Source organism: Protomyctophum bolini (assembly GCF_963924005.1).
Source record: "Protomyctophum bolini genome assembly, chromosome: 23".
Lineage (NCBI taxonomy): Eukaryota > Metazoa > Chordata > Actinopteri > Myctophiformes > Myctophidae > Protomyctophum > Protomyctophum bolini.
In genome coordinates this window covers 14,550,175-14,557,972 of record NC_137884.1, presented here as the reverse complement: position 1 = coordinate 14,557,972, position 7,798 = coordinate 14,550,175, and positions in this window count along the sequence as shown.

Below are 7,798 nucleotides of genomic sequence, written 5' to 3'. Positions count from 1 at the left end.
GTATTGTGTTGAGGCACAAAGAATTTGTCAAGTTGTGCCTGCTTAATAAGATCTTTTAGAGAAATAGCACATTTGGTTACCAAGACTTTGTCCACTGAGGTTTTGCAACAGCGGTGTCAGTGGACTCAACCACTGCTAGGGAAATGCACTCTGCATTTTGTATTCCATCATAAAGCTGTTTGGACAAATCACCAGCCAGGTTGCAGTGGAATCTGAGAGTGGGATTTGCTTTATCTTAGCTGTCATTTCCTCTTTTTCTTTGCCTTCAAACATGGTGTCCAGTTCAGTGAATACAACAGATAATTCAACTCGCGGTCGCGGTGATTTTTTCTTTCTTCTTTCTTCTATAATTTGTTCAGGTGTGCTGCGGTCCGGTCATGGACAATGGTTCACCACTGGTATACAATATGTAGTGGGGGTCCCTGCTTCATCTGTCTCTCAGCTAAGGAGTCCTTGGACCGAAAAAACATTGAAGTCTAGTCTAGTCTAGTCTAGTCTAGTCTAGTCTAGTCTAGTCTTAGTGAACCGGGCCTGAGTTGCAACTGGACAGCTTTTTTCCTACACCTCTACACCAAATCTCTTCGCCAAAAATATAGCAGATCTACAAACTCACAGAGCGCCACAGCTTGTCGAATAGGGATGCTGGGGTTCAAGTGGTTAAACGTTCCCAGAGTTGTTTCCACAACAGAACACTACAAAAAGGTTCTCTACTTAGTCTCTCCGATTAGGCTGTCAGGGAGATTTTTAGGTGCTCAGGTGGCAGTAATTTGAATATCTCTGCACTGGCACAATGGCGCAATTGTTTCACCTATAAACTGTATTTTCCATGAGAGTGACACAAGATTGACTTATAGTATTGTTTTGTTTTTGCATTGTAGGATTGTGTATCCTCATGCAGGGTAATGCTACCTGTTACCTAACTGCGTATGTGTGCACAACTGCACATACACATTCACATGTAACAGTATCCAAAATGCCTCCCCAGCATTTGTGAAACAAACACATAGTGCAGCGATCAAGTTCCAAAGGCAAACAAAACAAGAGAAGAAAGTTAAGAAGAATGAAGTCACTCTCTTTCCTCTGGCATCATTTGAACCCTGTTATGCAAACACAAGTGACCTACTTTTTGAACATGTCATTCTCTGAATAATATTTTTTCCTAAGAAAATAATCATAATCAAATAGTTGTGCCATCCGAGATTTACACCTCTAATTGTTTATCTTTATTCACCTTTATTTGCTATATATGTTTTGTATTGGACTGATGAGTTGAAGTAGCCTACTCATCATTCTGACTTGAGACCCCTTGAAACCCATTCAAGGACCCCTGGGGGTCACCCAGACCCAGTACTTAAGTCAAATTATAGATACTCATACGGCACATTATTACTGGTATTCATGTACAATCATGTACCTTTGTACATGCTTTTAAAATGGCCTTTTCTTTTCAATATCAATACATGCAAACAAATATCAATAATAGTGACAACATTAGATCTACAAGCTCACAATGGACGGACCGCATCGCAGCATATTGTGACTAAGTAAATGTCCTATTCTCACTATCTTTGAAATATGGCTTACTGTATGTGGTTAATTTATAATATACCCTTTGCCTCTCTTAGAAATGTAGTGGAGTCAAAAGTACAATATCTGTCTTTGAAATGCAGTTGAGTGAAAATGATCCGGTATCCAGAAAGTATCCAGAAATACAAATATAAGTACACAGATACTCACAAAATGTACTTAGGTACAGTACTCAAGTAATTAGTCTCTGTTGGGTGGAAACACATCGCTTTGTGCCTCGTTTCAATCTTGTGGATCTGCTACTTTTGATGCTTTAGTGTGATGCTGTAGTATGATCAAGTAGGGTGTGAATTTACAAAAAGAACACACACGAAAGCCCAACATCTTAACAAAATGTACTTCATTGCGGTCCACCGCTGCCCCAGACCCCACATTGAAAACCACCGGCCAGCAGCAGGTGATGGCTGGATTAATGGCTAAAGTTAATGAGCCACATGCCGGCAAAGTTTACCAGTGTTTGGCTGGTGGCCGGTGTTCTAGTAATTACCCACCGTGTTTGTGAGAGGTGGGAGCACCTTGCATGTGACTTAATGTGTTGCCGGCCTAATTGAGACAGATGCATTTTTAATGACTGGCGCTAAGCTCAGACCAAGAGAGAGGCATCGAATTATGCTAAGCAAGTAAAAAGAGCTAATGGCATGCGCTGGCAATGCATGGTCATAGGTTGCTGCTGAAAGACGAACATTGCAGTTTTTTTTGTGTGTCTTTTATTTCCCATGTCCTCCTCCTGGTGAAATGTCAGAAGCTGCATTTGGTCTGTCCTGGGAGAGCTAAAAGAGCAGCCGGTATACGATTGGTTTCAGACCCGTTTCCTGTGGAGTCGTGTATTTGATATCGCCTCTGTCGAGCGGACACCTTGTATGTCCAGAACTGTTAATAATTTTTTCCAGGTGTTTTAATGATAGCTAAAGTGTATCTAATCTATAAGCTTACAGCGTGTCGCGTCGCAATGCATTGCAAACTACTATTGGACGACAGTCATGCGGCAAAGTATAAAGTAGGGCATTCAATGAAAATACATGAAATATGGAGATACAATGTTTCTGCCTGACAGTGACGATTACGATTATGTAGGAGATGCAGATGCACAAAAGAGTAGGATTTCAGCCAGACCTCCTTGAGCTATAGACTATGATCATGTTTCAACAGTACATGTGGGACTGTGGAACACCCAGCGGTTTTTTTTAAGGTATGTATTTCATCCCTGTTCATTCTAAGTTGTATGGCCACTGACACCCTCTCCTGACGGAGAGATGTAATTGCAGCGATATGCCATCGATGACTACGATAAAGACTGCCACGTCTTAGTGTCCAATCCGCTGTGACATCAGTTTCAAATGACCTCATTCCTAACATACAGTACAGTAGTGATGGCTGCATCTCAAAATATTTGTTCCAGGAACTCCCAGAAGCAGAATTAATATATAAAGATATATGAAAATCACACCCGTGTGAAATGAGTGGTGCAACTCCCCCCCCCCCCCCTCTCTCTCTCTCTCTCTCTCTCTCTCTCGCTCTCTCTCTCTCTCTCTCTCTCTCTCTCTCTCTCTCATATTAGCAGGCAACAGTGCAGCACTATCTCTCTCTGTTTCTGACACAACAGCGCCCCTACTGGTACTAATAGTCATACTAGTGCTCATAGTCACATAGGCGCATGGGTGGGTAGGCGCATGGGTGGGTTAACGTCACATAGGCGCACGGACACGGACATTGCTGTTCCTTGGAGCAGATACAAACTCGGCACGAGGTGATGCTCTATGAGCTTGTATATCTGCTATTTTTGAATAGCCAACCAAGGTGCTATATTTATTAGCTAAAATCTAAAATGAAATGACACAGGTGCTTTTCCGGTTTTCATGGGCTAATTATTCGATTGTGTTCCGGCTTGTATCAATGGAACTAACATAGTATACTTTTATCTTTGGTATCACAATGTTGGAGAGGGAAGTCTGGAGCAGTTGCCCCCGCGACCCGACTATGGATAAGTGGTTGAAGATGGATGGATCACAATGTTAATGTTATGTTATCTTAGGTGTAAGAGGTTTCGCTACCCACTTGCAATATCCTCAGTGCACAGCAGTTGGCCCCTGCGAACCACTGGCTTTGGGGAGTTTAGTTTAGATTCTATACCACTGTCAAGAGAGGAAAGATAGCACAAAGTGGATCATCCACCATGCCATGGCTTGATCATTCAGTCTTACTTACCTGTACCTTAAATGTCAATGTTATTGTATGTTGTTTTACTATAATTCAAAGCCACCCACTTTGTGCTGACATTTTAATTCACGGGGAGAGAAAAAAATAGTCACCAAACTCAAATGCCTTGCAATTATAGGCATTCTTTATTTTTGACTTGATTATTATGATTAATACTAAAGAATGGAAAGAATGTGTGCCTTATGAATGGCAGATTTCTGCACAAAACAAATCAAGACAGCCACACACCTTCAAGATAAGAGAGAAAGAGTCTCTGTGGAAAGGTGGCAAACCTTTGGCCAGTACCCCAGGGCTCTATGCTTGGTCAGCCTTTTTTCCCCCACTAAACTAAATCGCTTAATATCTGAAAATAGCTGAACAATGAGCTTGGAAAACATTGCAACACGATGCGTCATGAGCATCATGGTATCATCCCGTATTAATTATTATTTCGTGCCGCCTGCATACATGTAAATTTATTGAATGAGGTACTGAGTCAGTTTCACAATGTCTCTGATATCCTGTTGTCATGTACAACAGCCATGTCTTTCTAGACTCATAAAGTATATCATCACTGTCGGACAGAAATGTATTATGTCCAATTCGGTTAAATTTCAGGAAATAACCTGTGTTCCAATGGATCCACGGGGTGGTAGTGGCTCAGGGGTAGAGTGGCCGGCACAGCAGCCGGATGGGAGCCGTGAAGCTCCCGGTTCGATCCCGGTCTCCCCCAAAGTTAGTGTCGAAGTGTCCTTGAGCAAGACTGAAGCCCTAATTGCTCCCAATGTGCAGGTTGGTGCCTTGCATGGTTTCCGCCGCCATCTGTGTGTGAATGTAATCTCTGTAAAGTGATTTGGATTTATATATAAATGTACCTATTTTCAGATATTATTTAGTTAACAAACTCTTTGTTAATACGTGCCATTTCCATATTTATAAAACCCAAAGAGCAGGGGTGGGAAACTTTGACGATGAAGAGGGCCACTATAGTTCCACACTCACTCCAGAAGATCACATTGGATATTACTGTCTTAGCAAAAATAGCCGATCTACAAGCTCAAAACGCATCACACTGCGACACGTTTTGAGCTTGTAGATCTTTGTAAATCCTCATTGAAATCCTAAATATTTTTTTGCTATTTTTGAATTGGAATCCTGAAAAGTAACGTTTTTATTTAATTTACTTATAGTTAACTTTATGAACTAAATATACAACTACATTGGACATAAAAAAGACACTAACATTTTTAATACTAGTCATTAAGCTACTAATATAGACTAGAAGTAATTAAAGCGGGTTAGGTTTGCAGGTTTGGAATTTTAACAGCTGAAATCAATATTAAACTGGAGGCCGCATTAAGTGATGGTGGGAGCCGCATGTGGCCCCCTGGCCGCCAGTTGCCCATGTATGACATATAATTAACAACTCTCACTTTCAGCTAATTATTATTTATTTCGTGGTGCAGCTGCATGTTGTGGGCTTGTAGATCGGCTATGTATGCTACTTTTGTGTAACACTGCATATAGTATGATGAAGTAAGACATTCATTTACAAAAACAACACATCAAAGGTTTCTGTCCGACTGCACCAATATGTAGAGAATGAAGACTTTCATGGATGTGTTTTGTGAGGTCACACAGTGACCGTGGCATTTTGACCTTTATAAGCACTTCCTCCTTGAGTGCAAGTGGATGTTTATGCCAAATGTCATGCAATTCCCTTAAGGCTTTTCTGAGATATGATATGATAAGGTTGGGAAAGACAAGACTTTGACCTATGACCACGCACTTCTAATCAAGTCTGCCAAGTCTTCCTTGTCATGGAATTACCTCAAAGCGTTCCCTGAGATATCACATTCATGAGGGTGGAACAAACAGAGGGACATGTACGGATGTTTATATGTATATTTTCTTTTCAATTCATCCAATTTGCTGATTGCTTATTTGAAATTTTGACATTTTCTCACAATTCTAGCAAAAAGTAGCCTAAATAATTGTGAAGTGGCAGATTTGTGAGCCTGTAGATCTGCTATTTTCACTAGATTTTAAATCCAAAGAAAATTAAAAAAAATAACAGACAGCTAATGTAGAAGTTCACAACATTTGAAGTGAAAAAGAGAAAATATGTGTTACGAGTTTGAAGATTCTGAAATAGGGCTCAAGTGGTTGAAAAGACAACATTGACAACATTGTACTATTGATGTGATACTGGGACAAATAATTGTGTGTGTGTATACGATGAGGGATACCTCTGGGTTTGGCAGAAGAAAGCAGAGACAGAGCAAAGGGGAGGATGGGAATATAGATGAAGAGAACAGGTGAATGGAGGCATTAAAAAATGAGAGGTGTGGCCTGAGATCCTGTCTGTGACGCGACATACCAAAGCCTACACGGGTTGTGCAGTCGACGCGCTGTGATTGGCCAGTCGCTGTGATTGACAGCCTAAACCTAACCCTAACCTGAACCTCAGTAAAACTATACCTAAACCTAACCTTAACCTCAAGAAAACTATACCTAAACCTAACCCTAACCACTTAACTTGCGTGTTTATAAATACAACCCGTGTAGGAATTAGTATGTAGCGTCTGTGGCGCTTGCACGGACGCACGCACACACGCATGCACACGCACTCCAACAAAGTCAACGCACGCACGCACACACGCACACACACACACACACACACACACACACACACACACACACACACACACACACATTCAGGGATTGAGGGATTGAGGGATTGAGGTCATCACCACATTGTTTAGAAAGCTTCCCAGACAATAGATTCCATGTCCTGTTCATTCCCTGTAGGATGAGTCCATAGGCCAGCATTAGTCATTGATGGATGTCATAGTGATGCTGTAGCGAAGCATCCATTGTTCCTGAGTATTACACAAATGAGCTGAAATCCCAAGATGTCACGAGGAGCTCACATCGTTAGACCCATTTAGACCTGAGGTCAAATTCCACAAACACCTTCTAAATCCTAGCCTACGTTTTCTGAAAAACAGTTGGAAACCTTTTATGTGCAAAACCGTTCCTTTTTTATTATCATTTTAAAAAACGATTAAAAAAAAAGTGAAAATAGGGGGGCACGGTGGCACAATCGGTAGTAGTGCTCACAGCTAGAAGGTCTTGGGTTTGATTCCCGTTGGGGATGCTGTGGGTGCGTTCTCTCCACCGCGTCATCAGTTCCCATACACGAGGCGCCGAGGCGGGGTTGGCGAAAGGGAGTCTCTGTGTGGAGTTTGCATGTCTGCATGTTCTCCCCGTGTCCCCTAGGGTAGGTACCCTCACAAAAAGCATGCAGTAATCCCTGGTCTCTAAACTACCTCCCCCTGGCCAGCCTGATGGAGGGGAAAGGAACTGGTTGGAATAACGTGTTCCTTCCACGGGCTACGTCCAACCGGGGACACTCCCCCCCCCTGTCAGGTGAAAAGAGAAAGGGAAAAAAATGTGACCCCCAGGTAAAGGCTTAAATTACGTCAGACGTCGGTGCTCAATTGTACAATGTCAACAGCTACAGACCTGTAAGAGTCCATCCTGAGCACTGGTGGCCCCCGGACCAGATGCTGAGAACCAGTGCAATGAATTCCCACAGGGGACGAGGCTTCAGTAACAAGTTACATAAGTGATGCGTCATGGTGCACGGCGATGCGAGTGGATCTCATCATAGCTCCGGTGACCTCTCTGCAGTCTCTCCAGCATGCCGCATGGATCCAAGAAGTGACAGTATAGCATACGGAGGGCGTGACCCCTCTGACCCCTCTGTGTGTGCGGGAACGTCAGGTCAGCGGGGTCAGGGGTTGGAGGTCATGACGTCAGGGTTAATACGGGTCAGACAGTGATGCATTACAGTGGCCCGAGCACAAACAATACAGGCACTGAAGGGTACAGCTAAAGAGATGATGGACATGGCAAATTACATCAAAAGAAGCCAATACCACAGTGGCGTTACAGTTGCCAGGGCTTGTATGCTGCGTATAACTATAACTAAAAGTACATCGCATGGATG